The 15,235-nt window shown below is 51.5% G+C and overlaps 1 protein-coding gene across 2 annotated transcripts in view; it reads left to right on the forward strand.

Annotated features, from left to right (window-relative positions):
* Positions 1–15,235, forward strand: part of ddah1 (dimethylarginine dimethylaminohydrolase 1) — a 240,128-nt gene that overhangs the window by 138,774 nt on the left and 86,119 nt on the right. The window lies entirely within an intron of this gene.

Raw genomic sequence — 15,235 nt, forward strand, 5'->3', positions numbered from 1 at the left:
TCGAGACAGGATCCACTCCCATTTGGAAGCAAATGGACGTAATAGTGAGAGGCAGCACGGTTTTGTGAAGGGGAGGTCGTGTCTCACTAACTTGATAGAGTTTTTTGAGGAGGTCACAAAGATGATTGATGCAGATAGGGCAGTGGATGTTGTCTATATGGACTTCAGTAAGGCCTTTGACAAGGTCCCTCATGGCAGTCTGTAACAAAAGGTAAAGTCACACGGGATCAGGGGTGAACTGGCAAGGTGGATACAGAACTGGCTAGGTCATAGAAGGCAGAGAGTAGCAATGGAAGGATGCTTTTCTGATTGGAGGGCTGTGCCTAGTGGTGTTCCGCAGGGATCAGTGCTGGGACCTTTGCTGTTTGTAATATATATAAATGATTTGGAGGAAAATGTAACTGATCTGATTAGTAAGTTTGCAGATGACACAAAGGTTGGTGGAATTGCGGATAGTGATGAGGACTGTCAGAGGGTACAGCAGGATTTAGATCTTTTGGAGACTTGGGCGGTGAGATAGCAGATGGAGTTTAATCCGGACAAATGTGAGGTAATGCATTTTGGAAGGTGTAATACAGGTAGGGAATATACAGTGAATGATAGAACCCTCAAGAGTATTGACAGTCAAAGAGATCTAGGTGTACAGGTCCACAGGTCACTGATAGGGGCAACACAGGTGGAGAAGGTAGTCAAGAAGGCATACGGCATGCTTGCCTTCATTGGCCGGGGCATTGAGTATAAAAATTGGCAAGTCATGTTGCAGCTGTATAGAACCTTAGTTATGCCACACTTGGAGTATAGTGTTCACTTCTGGTCACCAGAAGGATGTGGAGGCTTTAGAGAGGGTGCAGAAGAGATTTACCAGGATGTTGCCTGGTATGGAGGGCATTAGCTATGAGGAGCGGTTGAATAAACTCGGTTTGTTCTCACTGGAACGAAGGAGGTTGAGGGGCGACCTGATAGAGGTATACAAAATTATGAGGGGCATAGACAGAGTGGATAGTCAGAGACTTTTTCCCAGAGTAGACGGGTTAATTACTAGGGGGCATAGGTTTAAGGTGCGAGGGGCAAGGTTTAGAGTAGATGTACGAGGTAAGTTTTTTACACAGAGGGTAGTGGGTGCCTGGAACCCGCTGCCGGACGAGGTGGTGGAAGGAGGGACGATAGTGTCTTTTCAGGGGCATCTTGACAAATACATGAATAGGACGGGAATAGAGGGATACAGACCCCGGAAGTGTAGAAGATTTTAGTTTAGACGGGCCGAAGGGCCTGTTCCTGTGCTGTACTTTTCTTTGTTCTTTGTCCTGCTCTTTGGGCTAGAGAATTCCAAAGATTCTTAAAGAAGTCTGTTGTTTCAATTGTAAACAGCCTTGGTGAGACCTCACCTGGAGTATAGTGCGCTGTTTTGACCCCCTTGCCTGAGGAAGGACATATTTGCCACAAAGGGAGTGCAATGGAGGCTCACCAGACTAATAGCTGGGACGGCAGGATTGTCTTATGAAGAAATATTGAGAAACCGGGCCTGTATTCTGTAGAGTATCGAAGAATGAGAGGCGATCTCACTGAATCTTATTAAATTCTCACGGTGTGACAGGGTCGATGTGGATAGGGGCGTGGGTGTGTGTGTAGGGGGAGGCGGTGTCTAGAACCAGGGGTGGGATTCTCCGACCCACCCGCCGGGTCAGAGAATCGGCGGGGGAGGGGCCGCGTGAATCCAGTCCACGCTGGCCGCCGAATTCTCCGGCATCGAAAATTCGGCGGGGGCTGGAATCACGCCGGTCGGCGGGGCCCCCCCGGCGATTCTCAGGCCCACGATGGGCCGAAGTCCCACTGCTGTCCTGCAGTCCCGCCGGCGTGAATCAAACCACCTACTTTACCGGCGGGACTGGCGGTGCGGGCGGGCGCCGGGGTCCTGGGGGGGCAGAGCGATCTGGCCCCGGGGGGTGCCCCCACGGTGGCCTGGGCCGCGATCGGGGCCCACCGACCCGCGGGCGGGCCTGTGCCGTGGGGGCACTCTTTTCCTTCCGCCTCGGCCATAGCCTTCACGATGGCCGATGCGGAAGTGACGCCCCCCCACTGCGCATGTGCGGGGATGACGTCAGCAGCCGCTGACGCTCCCGCGCATGCGCGGACTTGCGCCGGCCGGCGAAGTCCCCTTCGGCCCCGGCTGGCGTGGCGACAAAGGCCTTTCCCGCCAGCCGGCGGCGCGACAGCCACTCCGGTGCGGGCCTAGCCCCTCAAGGTGAGGGCTTGGCCCCTAAAGGTGCGGAGAAATCCGCACCTTTCTAGCGGCCCGACGCCGGAGTGGTTCCCGCCACTCCATCCCGCCGGGACCCACTGCCCCGCCGGGTAGGGGAGAATCCCGGCCCAGGAGACACAGACTCAGAATAAGGGACAGGACATTTAGGACTGAGATGAGGAGGGGTTTCTTCACTGAGTGTGGTGAATCTTTGGAGTTCTCTACGCCAGAGGCCTATGGAGCTCAATCATTGAGCATGTTGAAGGTAGAAATTGATAGATTCCTAGACACCGATGTCTTTATGGGATATGGGGATAGTGGCGCTGAGGTAGATGAGCCATGATCGCATAGAGGTTATTCCTGAAGGCCCCGCCTTTTTAACCCTCCCCCCTCATCTGAGATGTGGTGACCCTCAGGTTAAATCGCCACCAGTCAGCTCTCCCCCTCAAAGGGGAAAGTAGTCTATGGTCATCTGGGACTAGGGCGACTTTAGTTTTACCCATTGATGGGCCGAACAGCCTGCTCCATATGTTCCTATGTAGCACGGGCTTGAAACACTCAACATCGGTGTCAGAGATGAAACTGTTATTAACTGTGTCGGGCTGACACATGTGGTAGATGAACTGCAATTCTCATTTGCGAAACAATACTAGTGTTGGAAAGAGCATCAGTGAGTGGGACATCTAATATAGCCTGCAGTCATCACTGGCGCCTTGCAGTGAAGATTGTGGGTTACGTGAGTGGGTCTTGACAAGCAATATGTGGAAAACAAAAAGGTAAGGAACGCATATAAACAAATAAGCAGACAATCCATAATAGTGACGGGAGTTAGTTTTCTCGAAACAGTGTCAATCCTGAAAGATATTCAGCGGGAGTCTCCGACCACCCGCCGGGTCGGAGAATCCCCGGGAGGGGGGGGCAGCGCCAATCCGACGTATTCTCCGGCGCCGTGTTTTGGGCATGGGCCGGCTTCACGCCTCGCTGGTCGGGGGCCATTGGCAGCGGCCACCCCCCCCGGCAATTCTCCGGGCACCGATGGGCCGAGCGGCAGTCCGTTTCTGGCCAGTCCCGCAGGCGTGGATTAGACATGGTCCCACACGGCGGGACCTGGCAGGTAAGTCAGCTGGGGCGGTCCTCGGGGGAAAACGGGGAGGTCCGACCCCGGGGTGGCGGGGGGGGGCGGGGGGGTGCCACAGTGGCCTGGCCCACGATCGGGACCCACCGATCTGCGGGCGGGCCTGAGCCGTGGGGACACTCCTTCCTTCTGCGCCGGCCTCTGTATGACTCCGCCACGGCCGGCGCGGAGAAGAGAACCCCTCCGCGCATGCGCCAAAACACGGCGGCGGGTTCCGCACATGCGCGGGATCGGCGGGCCCTTTGGCACCGGCTGGCGCGGTGCCAACCCCGCCGGTGTCCACCTAGCCCCTGGAAGTGCGGAGAATTCCGCATATTCGGGGGCTGTTTTGGACGGAGTGGTTCGTGCCGGTTTTCCTGCCGACGTAGGGACTTAGTCCCCGGAAAGGAGAATCCCGCCCATTTTGAACCTTGAAGAGGATCAGAAAAAACAGCCCATTTCCCTTAAACCCCTCGCCCACAGAAAGAGAAAATGATTTGTGTCTCGGGTTCTGTGGCCACAATAATCTCTCCGTCCCTAATAAAGTTAATATTGAGATATACCGAGTGTATGGCCCAGAAACAGGCCATTCGGCCCACATACCCGTGCTAGTGTTTCTGCTACACGTGAGCTTCCTCCCTCCCCCTCTTCATCTCTCCCTCCCTCTCGCCATCTCACTCTATCAGCATCTCCTTCTATTCATTTCTCCCTCATGTGTTTATCGAGCTTCCCTTCAATGTATTGGTATTATCCACCTCAACCACTCCCTGTGGGAGCGAGTCCCACATTCTCACCACTCCCTGTGGGAGCGAGTTCCACATTCTCCCCACTCCCTGTGGGAGCGAGTTCCACATTCTCCCCACTCCCTGTGGGAGCGAGTTCCACATTCTCCCCACTCCCTGTGGGAGCGAGTCCCACATTCTCCCCACTCCCTGTGGGAGCGAGTTCCACATTCTCCCCACTCCCTGTGGGAGCGAGTCCCACATTCTCCCCACTCCCTGTGGGAGCGAGTTCCACATTCTGCCCACTCCCTGTGGGAGCGAGTTCCACATTCTCCCCACTCCCTGTGGGAGCGAGTTCCACATTCTCCCCACTCCCTGTGGGAGCGAGTTCCACATTCTCCCCACTCCCTGTGGGAGCGAGTCCCACATTCTCCCCACTCCCTGTGGGAGCGAGTCCCACATTCTCCCCACTCCCTGTGGGAGCGAGTTCCACATTCTCCCCACTCCCTGTGGGAGCGAGTCCCACATTCTCCCCACTCCCTGTGGGAGCGAGTTCCACATTCTCCCCACTCCCTGTGGGAGCGAGTCCCACATTCTCCCCACTCCCTGTGGGAGCGAGTCCCACATTCTCCCCACTCCCTGTGGGAGCGAGTCCCACATTCTCCCCACTCCCTGTGGGAGCGAGTCCCACATTCTCCCCACTCCCTGTGGGAGCGAGTTCCACATTCTCCCCACTCCCTGTGGGAGCGAGTTCCACATTCTCCCCACTCCCTGTGGGAGCGAGTCCCACATTCTCCCCACTCCCTGTGGGAGCGAGTCCCACATTCTCCCCACTCCCTGTGGGAGCGAGTCCCACATTCTCCCCACTCCCTGTGGGAGCGAGTTCCACATTCTCCCCACTCCCTGTGGGAGCGAGTTCCACATTCTCCCCACTCCCTGTGGGAGCGAGTCCCACATTCTCCCCACTCCCTGTGGGAGCGAGTCCCACATTCTCCCCACTCCCTGTGGGAGCGAGTTCCACATTCTCCCCACTCCCTGTGGGAGCGAGTTCCACATTCTCCCCACTCCCTGTGGGAGCGAGTCCCACATTCTCCCCACTCCCTGTGGGAGCGAGTTCCACATTCTCCCCACTCCCTGTGGGAGCGAGTCCCACATTCTCCCCACTCCCTGTGGGAGCGAGTCCCACATTCTCCCCACTCCCTGTGGGAGCGAGTCCCACATTCTCCCCACTCCCTGTGGGAGCGAGTCCCACATTCTCCCCACTCCCTGTGGGAGCGAGTTCCACATTCTCCCCACTCCCTGTGGGAGCGAGTCTCACATTCTCCCCACTCCCTGTGGGAGCGAGTTCCACATTCTCCCCACTCCCTGTGGGAGCGAGTTCCACATTCTCCCCACTCCCTGTGGGAGCGAGTTCCACATTCTCCCCACTCCCTGTGGGAGCGAGTTCCACATTCTCCCCACTCCCTGTGGGAGCGAGTCCCACATTCTCCCCACTCCCTGTGGAGCGAGTTCCACATTCTCCCCACTCCCTGTGGGAGCGAGTTCCACATTCTCCCCACTCCCTGTGGGAGCGAGTTCCACATTCTCCCCACTCCCTGTGGGAACGAATTCCACATTCTCCCCACTCCCTGTGGGAGCGAGTCCCTCATTCTCCCCACTCCCTGTGGGAACGAATTCCAGAGCCTCTTCACTCTGGGTAAGGAAGATTCTCCTGAATTAGAATCATGGAATCCATGTCGAGGCAGGTCATTCGGCCCATCGGGTCTGTACTGATCCACTGAAAGAGCATCCTATCTAGGCCCACGACCCAACCTGTCCCCATAACCCAGTCACCTCACCTGACCTTTTTGGAGACTAAGGGGTAATTTATCATGGACAATCCACCTAACCTGCACGTCTTTGGACTGTGGGAGGAAACCGGAGCACCCGGAGGAAACCCACGCACACACGGGGAGAACGTGCAGACTCTGCACAGATAGTAACCTGAGGCTGGAATTGAAACCGGGTCCCTGGCATTGTGAGGCAGCAGTGCTAACCACTGTGCATCTATTTTAACCTCTTGGGCATGATTTAACCAAAATAAAACTGAGTCGGTTCTGGGCGATATTAGCGGGGTCATTCCCGGCACTTGTGGCACTGGGAACAATGCCGCTATCTAACAGCGCTCTCTTGTTTTTGTCCCCCAGTGTGGACGGGCCCTCCTGCACTGAGGAGCTCCGGCAAGCGCAGTGCAGGAAGAGATCAGGACGCCAGTTTTAAATGGTGCCCCGATTTCTTGACCGCCCTGACGCAACCCCCGGACCCCCTCAACGCCCCAGCTCACCCGTTCGGGGGTCTTCGAGCCCCCCCCCCCCCCCCCCGGGCTCACCACATACGGGCAGGGCACCCCCGGGCCTGATCCCCGGCGCAGGCACAGCCCCAGCTCAGCAATTTGGCACTGCCAGTCGGGCACCCTGACAGTGCCAGGCTGGCACCCAGGTGGCCAGGGCGGCACCAGAAGAGCCAGGATGGCACCCTACCCAGAGGCCGACCACCCAGAGATCCCGCCCCCGGTACCGTTCCGCCTTGTCCCTGTTTGTGCGGACCCGTACTGAGTGGCGCCCGGCTGGTGTCTCCTCGGCGAGGCTGGGTGGCCAGTCGATCCGGCGCCGGTTTGGCTAAGTGGGAAACTCAGTTAACCGCGCAAGACTGGGCCCCACCCACAATGAGCGGGACCCATATTGCGACTCTCCCGGGATCTAACCAGAGGCGTAATGGCCGTTGGGAATGCCAAGGGAGATCATCACAGGATCTTGCGGGGGAGGAGTTTGCGCCCCTAGTTTTGACCCTCTGACAGGTGAAATGAAAAATGAAAATCGCTTATTGTCACAAGTTGGCTTCAAATGAAGTTACTGTGAAAAGCCCCTAGTCGCCACATTCCGGCGCCTGTGCGGGGAGGCTGGTACGTGGAAGCATCATCTCTGTTTATTCAATCATATCCCTTCATTATTTTAAATCAAGTCACACCCCAATTTTTGTTTTCCTAAAAAATATCCCAGTCTGTTCAATCTTTCCTGTTAAATACATCGCGTCGGGAATTCCAGTGTCACCATTGTAAATCTTCTTTGCACCTTCTTCAATGCCTGTACATCATTTTTGCAACATGCAGACTCGGCCTGTGCACAGTATGCTCCAGAATACTGTATCTGAAATAGTTATTAATGAAATGCAATGCTGTGGGATTACCACAAGTTCAGGATAACTCACAGCATGATTGTGACCACACTGGGTGACAAAGTAAAGTGTTTTTCCATCATTTACCAATATCAGGAGGAGGCTGGTTTAGCACAGGGCTAACTGGCTGGCTTTGAAAGCAGACTAAGGCAGGCCAGCAGCATGGTTCAATTCCCGTACCTTCTCCCCCCATCAGGCACCGGAATGTGGCGACTAGGGGCTTTTCACAGTAACTTCATTTGAAGCCTACTTGTGACAATAAGCGATTTTCATTTCGTTTTTTTTCATTTACAAGTTGCAACATGTTTTGAATTAAGGAAGTTCTCTTACATGTGTAGCTTTTGCAAGGCAATTGCCTAATTCCATGTTCGTACTTCTGCAGTTTAATTTTTTGTTTGCAGAAGCCAGATGAGGGAAGCAGCATGTTTTGGTGTCCTACTTCTTGTTTTAAATTCCAATTTCCTAACAGGAGGTTGGAATTTACGACAGCACTTCCCCACTGGGTGTCGATTTGTCTGCTTAACCTTGAGGACAGGTGCTGCAAGGGTCTGAGGTCAACAGAAGGTGTCTCAACAGGGTGGATGTGGAGAAGATGTTGCCCCTGGTCAGAGAATCTAGAACTAAGGGTCACTGTTCAAAAATCAGGGGTCGCTCATTTAAGATGGACATGAGGAGAACTTTGCTCTCAGAGGGTAGTGAGTCTCTGGAATTCTCTTTCTCAAAAGGGCCCGAATGGCCCTCCTCCAGCTCGTAGTTCATGTACAAAAGTGTCAGTGAATTGGTGGCTTGGTAACTAAACTTCACTGATTTAAATCAGCGTTGGCTTGTCTCAGTCGGTGATACTCTGGCCTCTGTCTCCGAAGGTTTGAGGCTCATGGCCCAGAGCTTGGTTTGGAGGCACCGTCTGTTCTCCCAGGTGAATGTGAAAGATCTCATGCTATATTCCAAAGGACAGGGTGACCTGACGTATATTTATCCCTCTGTCAGCTTCACTAAGACAGCTCACCGCGTCATTCATCATTGCTGTTTGTGGAACCTGTTTTCTATTTAACTCTTTTTAATTTTTCTTACGGGATGTGGCGAGGCCAGCATGTGTTGCCCATCCCTAATTGCCCTTGAGAAGGTGGGGGTGAGCTGCCTTCTTGAACCGCTGCAGTCCATGTGGTGTAGGTACATCCACTGTGCAGTTAGGGAGGGAGTTCCAGGCTGTTGCCCCAGCGACAGTGAAGGAACGGCGATATATTTCCAAGTCAGGTTGGCGAGTGACTTGGAGGGGAACCTCCAGGTGGTGGGGTTCCCAGGTATCTGCTGCTCTTGTCCTTCTAGGTGGGTTGGAAGGTGCTGACTAAGGAACTCTGATGAGTTCCTACAGTGCATCTAGTCGATGGCACACAGTGCTGCCAGTTTAGCTCAGTTGGCTGGACAGCTGGTTTGTGACGCAGAGCAAGGCCAATGGCGCGGGTTCAATTCTCGTACCGGCTGAGGTTATTCAGCATTACCCGTGCCCGAGAATTCTCCCCTTCAAAGGGGAAAGCAGCCAATGGGCATCTGGGGTTATGGCAACTTTACTTACTTTCTTACACATGGCTGCTACTGTGCATCAGTGGTGGAGGGAGAGAATGATTGTGGAAAGGGTGATAGTCAAGTGGCTGCTTTGCCCTGGATGGGGTTTAAGGTTCCACATTGCTGGGTAGATGCCAGTGTTGTAGCTGTACTGGAACAGCTTGGCTAGGGGTGCGGCAAGTTCTGGAGCGCAAGTCCCCAGTACTATTGCTGGGATATTGTCAGGGCCCACAGCCTTTGCAGTGTCCAGTGCCTTCAGCCGTTTCTTGATATCACGGGGAGTGAATCGTATTGGCTGAAGACTGACATCTGTGATGCTGGGGACCTCTGGAGGAGACCGAGACGGATCATCCACTCAGCACTTCTGGCTGAAGATTGTTGCGAATGCCTCAGCCTTGTCTTCTGCACAGTTACACTGGGCTCCTCCATCATTGAGGATGGGGATATTTGTGCAGCTCCTCCTCCAGCGAGTTGTTTAATTGCCCACCACCATTCACGGCTGGATGTGGCAGGACTGCAGAGCTTAGATCTGATGCATTAGTTTTGGAATCACTTAGCTACATCCATCACTTGTTGCTTATGTTGTTCAGCACACAAGTAGTCCTGTACTGTAACTTCACCAGGTTGCCTGGCACGCTCTCCTGCACTCTTCACTGAACCAGGGTTGGTCCCCTGGCTGGGTGGTAATGGGGGAGTGGGGGATATGCTGGGCCGTGAGGTTACAGACTGTGGTTGATACAATTCTGCTGCTGCTGATGGCCCACAGCGCCTCATGGATACCCAGTCGTGAGTTGTAGATCTGTTCGAAGCCTATCCCATTTAGCACAGTGTTAGTGCCACACAACACGATGGAGAGTATCCTCAATGTGAAGACGGGGTCAGGTCTCCACAAGGACTGTGTGGTGGTCACTCCTACCGATACTGTCATGGTGCAGACGCATCTGCAGCAGGCAGATTGGTGAGGATGAGGTCAAGCTCCTTGGTCACCAGTCTAATGACAACACCATTATGTCACCACCTCTCCCTTTTCTACATTACAACACTTCAAAAACCTTTACAGCTCGTTGAAATGTCCTGGTCTCTTGCAAGGTGAGATAGAAGGTCAGCTTCTCTGATCGGACATGCAGGGGGCAATTTATACTTGATACAGCGCACGTTACCTCGCTTCAGGAACTGCCATTCCATATTTCTGTCAGCCCAAGAAAAGAAACGTGCAAGTACAACTGTCTAGACAGAGCTAAGAGCTTCAGGAAATCCAGCAACTGCTCCTGTCCTACTGAAACCTGTCTCAAAACGTGAATGGCTAAATGCTTAATGGGATATGCTTACTGCTGGTTGGTAGTAAATGAGCTGTCAACATTAAAGCCATTCAGCACATTTGCATCCAGTGGAAGTTTGGAAGTGCGTTGCCTTAAAAGATACACATGAAGCAGCATGTTGGAGCAATCATCATACATTGTCCAAACATTACTACAACATTACTCTTGCATTACGTTACCCGTTGGACCCTGCTCGGAGTGTTGATTTGCAAGTTTGGCAGAGCTCGTGGAGCCTCTGTTTTATCTCTTGCACAGACAGGCCTCTGCTTCCACTAACTGATGGTGTTGTGAGAAATACCGGCACTGTGACCGAGAGTTCAAAATAAATGAGGGCCCGCTCACCAAACGGAAACTACCGCGAGCCAACGTCCCGTTGCGCTCGCTGGACTTTGACAGGAATCAGAGCAGAGATTCGTATTTCCATTTTTGGGGTCACACCTGCCGGACCTGAACTTACAAAGGAGGTCATTCTGCCGGATTCATTGTCCTAGCTCTATTTAAAGTTGAGTTTTTGTCCAAAGAAAATTCATAAAATTACTTTGGTCAATTATTACATCAAGTGCTTGCATTCGAACAGCAGATTTAATGCAGTCGCGGCCTCGGAGGGTTTGAACGTTAAGGCAGAGAATTTTAAAATCAAGTCATTGCCAGGCTGTGAGCTGATGTAGGCCAATGAGCACAACAAGGTGATGGGTGAACAGGTGAGATACAGGCAGCAGAGTTTTGGATGTGTTAGAGATTATGGGGGGTGTAAAGTGGGTGCACCAGGAGCGTGTTGGAATAGTAGAGTCCAGAAGTTATGAAGGCAGAGGTGAAGGTTTCTGTCGCAGGCGAGCTGAAGCGGGGGGGTGGGGAGTTGGGTACCATCACAGAGGTAAAAATAGTTGGTTGTGTTTCTGGAGAAAGTTTTTAAAAATAAATTTTGAGTACCCAATTAATTTTTTCCAATTAAAAGGCAATTTAGCGTGGCCAATCCACCTACCCTGCACATCTTTGGGTTAGAACAAAGAACAAAGAAAAGTACAGCACAGGAACAAGCCCTTCGGCCCTCCAAGCCCCTGCCGATCATGCTGCCTGTCTAAACTAAAATCTTCTGCACTTCCTGGGTCCGTATCCCTCTATTCCCATCCTATTCATGTATTTGTCAAGATGCCCCTTAAACGTCACTAATGTCCCTGCTTCCACCACATCCTAGCTTGTGCTCCGAGTTGTGGGGGCGAAACCCACGCAGACACGGGAGAATGTGCAAACTCCACACGGACAGTGACCCCGGGCCGGGATCGAACCTGGGACCTCGGCGCCGTGTGAGGCAGCAGTGCTAACCACTGTGCCACCATGCCCCCGTCCCCCCAGTGTTTCTGGAGAGAGTTAAGGGATTGGAACCTTGACTCTGGATCCAACAGGGTTTCAGAAAACGACAGTAGGGAGCAATTGAATTAACTATTTGTAATTGTGTTCAAACCTCGTGAGACCTTTAAAGAGTTACTTCATCAATTTCACCAGGAAATTAAGTCAGCGTCCCAGAAAGGATGACATGTAACAACATGATTGTAACCTGGCTTCTATCTGTTGAAAGAAGTGATGAAATCGGGGAAAGGAATGAAGGTGATGGACATCCTGGAATGTCAGAGCTTTGAACCAAGAGTAGCTTTTGGGGATAACTTGATTTGAAACATTAGTGTTTTGCTTCCCATTTGCAGTCTAACATGGTTTCTTTAGCTCATTTACGTTTCTTTGCGGTCATTTCCCTCTTTATTTTGATCAAGTATTTTCCCCATCCTAACTCTGCCCAGTTGCCTGCATGGAAGTGCACAATGGAACTGTTCTTCCACACTCTGTGTTGTAATCTTGAATCAGATATCTGACAGAAGAGAATCAGAGATAAAACACTTGCTCTAAGGCACAGAGCTCATAGCCTGAGAAGCTGGAGGATATAACTATTCTTAGGCTCCGCCTGCTGGCCAATATAAATATACACAAGGAGCATTCTTCCTCCTCCTTGGAGATTGGCAAAATCTTTATTCATTCATTCACGCATTGCAGTTTCAACTACCCCAGAATGTCTAAAACCAGGTGGTTTTGTGAAATAAAATGTCGGTGGACTTTGGGCTCATTCGAATTTTCGTTCAGCTGCAGTTTGTGTTTCTATTGCCGCGTTGACACCAAACATCCCAATGAGCCTCACAGGAAGACTGGCCAAACAAATGTGACCTTGAGCCAGCAAAGGACATAGTCGGACTGCGGACCGAAGGCTGGATGGAAGGGTCAGTTTTAAAGAGCTTGCTGAAGTAGGAGTGAGAGGGAGTTAGGGAGGTGAAGAGGATTAGGGAGGGAATTTTAGAGTTCGGAGGCAGCTAAGGGCACGGCCGGGAACGCTGGAGGGAAAACAATTGGGGAATGCTCCAGAGACCAGGATTAGAAGGCAGAGATCTCAAAGGTTTGTGGGACTGGAGGAGATGACAAAGACGGAAAGGGGGGCACGCCCATGGAGAGATTTTAAAACCAGGATGGGGGTTTTAATATCAAGGCATGGCTGGACTGGAGCCAATGAGTACAGGGGTGATGGATGATGCAAGTCTCAATCAGATCCCAATCCCGCGGTGTTGTCTGGACAAGGTATTGGTGACAGAAATCTGCTGCTGGCCACTCATCAACACAAAACCATCTTGTTACAGCGCCAAGGGAGGTAATTTCTCCCATCGTGTTAGCACTGCCTCTCTGAATGAGTATCCCTCTGCCTTCTCCCTGTAACCTGCACATTGTTCCGTTTCAGACAACACTCTGATTCCCTTTCGAACGCCTCGATTGAAGCTGCCTCCACCACACTCCCAAGCAGAACATTCCGGTCCGGGACCACTCACCGCGTGGAAAAAACAAATTCTCATATAGCTTTGGCTTTTTGCCAATTACGTTAAATCCGTGCCCTCTTCTTCGCGATCGTTTTGCGAGCGGGAATGATTGATTTCTCCCAGTCCACTCTGTCCAGACCTGTCATGATTTTGAATAACTCTATCAAATCCCCTCTTCTCTAAGGAAAACTGTCTCAACTTCTCTAATCTAGCTTCATAACTTGAGTTCCTCATCCCTGGAATCATTCTCGTGAATCTTTCCTGCGCTCGCTCCAAATCGTTCACATCCTCCCTAAAGTGTGGTGACCAGAACTGGACACAGTAATTCAGCTGAGGCTAAACAAGTGTCTTACACAAGTTCAACATAACCTCTTGTACTCGATGCCCCTATTAATATAGCCGAGGACCCAGGATTCTGTAGGCTTCACTAATATGCTCTCCCAACCTGTCCTGCTACCTTTGTTAACTTGTGCGTTAAAACATCAAGGTCCCTCTACACCTGCACCCCCTTTAGAGTGGTACCCCCTATTTTATATTATCTCTCCATGTTATTCCTATCGAATTGAATCACTTCACATTGCTCTGCATTGAACTTCATCTTTTACCTGACAGCCTATTCCACTATGTCCTTTTGAAGTTCTACACTCAGTTCACAGTGTTCCAAGTTTGGGATCGTCGGCAAATTTTAACATTATGCCCCGTATACCAAGATCTAGGACATTAATATATATCAGGAAAAGCAAGGGGACCAACACTGACCCCTGGAGAACACTTCTACAAACCTCCCTCCAGCCCAGAAAACATCCATAACCACTTCTCTCTGTTCCCTGTCACTCAGCCAATTCTGTACCCATGTACCTAATTTCCCTTTTGTTCCATAACTATAACTTTGCTCACAAGTCTGTTGTGTGGCACTGGATCAAATGTCTTTTGGAAGTCCATGTACACCACATCAACAGCATTGCCCTCATCCACCCTCTGAAACTTCATCTAAAAACTCCAGCAAGTTAGTCAGGCAAAATTTTCCCTTAACAATTCGACGCTATGTTTCCTTAATTAACCCACTTTTGGCCATGTGACTACTAATGTTGTCCCTGATTATTGTAAGTTGATGTTGCTCCACCATTGAAGTTAATTTGACTGTCCTGCATTTGCTGGCATTATCCTTACACCCTTTTATTGAACGAAGGTGTATTATTTGCAAGTCCCCAGTTCTCCACCCCTGAGTCTAAAGTAGACTAAAGTTGTGGCCTGTGCGTCTACAATTTCCACTCTGACTTCCCTCTGTATCCTCGGATGTACCTCATCTGGCCCTAGTACCTTATCATCTTTGAGATACCTTACGCAATACCATCTCCTCGTGTCTGAGTTACATCCTCTTTCACCATGGTCTGGGTCGCTCCAGTGCCGTGCTGGCCCCCTGTAGGGGCCAGAATTGCTGATACTGAGGCCATGTTGACGCCGTCAGGAAACCCGACGGCGTTTCCGACGGCATCGACACTTAGCCTCAGGATCAGAGAACCCCGCCCATTATGTCTGTTTTTCACTAAGGAAGTTACAGATGGAGTGAAGCCTCGAATTACTGGTCGGGCTTGATGGGCCGAATGGCATACTTCTGTTCCTATTTTCCCATTCCGAAATGGCCGAGCGAGCAACTCGGTTCAAGGGCAATTAGGGATGGGCAACAAGTTTTCGCCTCAGTCAGCGACGCCAGTATCCCACAAAAGAATTAAAAAACTATCAAAGCCCTTCATGATTTTGAACAATCTATTAAATCTTCTCCCCCACCTCTAACCTGAGACTAGATGGAGGTGCTTCATTGCTTGGGAAGGTGCTTTGGGACATCCTGAGGCGCAATCTAAATGCAAGAGTGTTTTCATTTCAGAGATTTAGAACAAAGAAAAGTACGGCACAGGAACAGGCCCTTCGGCCCTCCAAGCCCGCGCCGACCATGCTGCCCGAACTATAAATAAAACCTTCTGCCCTTACTGGGTCCGTATCCCTCTATTTCCTCCCTATTCATGAATCCATCCAGATGCCTCTTAAATGTTTACTGACTGGAGACACGAGAGGAATGTTTATATGTTCAAGGCAGAAAAATGTGTGAGCAGAAAATGCCGCAACACTGGAAGATTTTCATTTGCATAGAGAGTGGGAAAGCAGCAAGAGAGCAAATAGGTTTTCCAAAATGATTGTTATCTAAAGTAGCAGGTCTT

This window comes from Scyliorhinus torazame, chromosome 7, assembly GCF_047496885.1.
Source record: "Scyliorhinus torazame isolate Kashiwa2021f chromosome 7, sScyTor2.1, whole genome shotgun sequence".
Classification (NCBI taxonomy): Eukaryota; Metazoa; Chordata; class Chondrichthyes; order Carcharhiniformes; family Scyliorhinidae; genus Scyliorhinus; species Scyliorhinus torazame.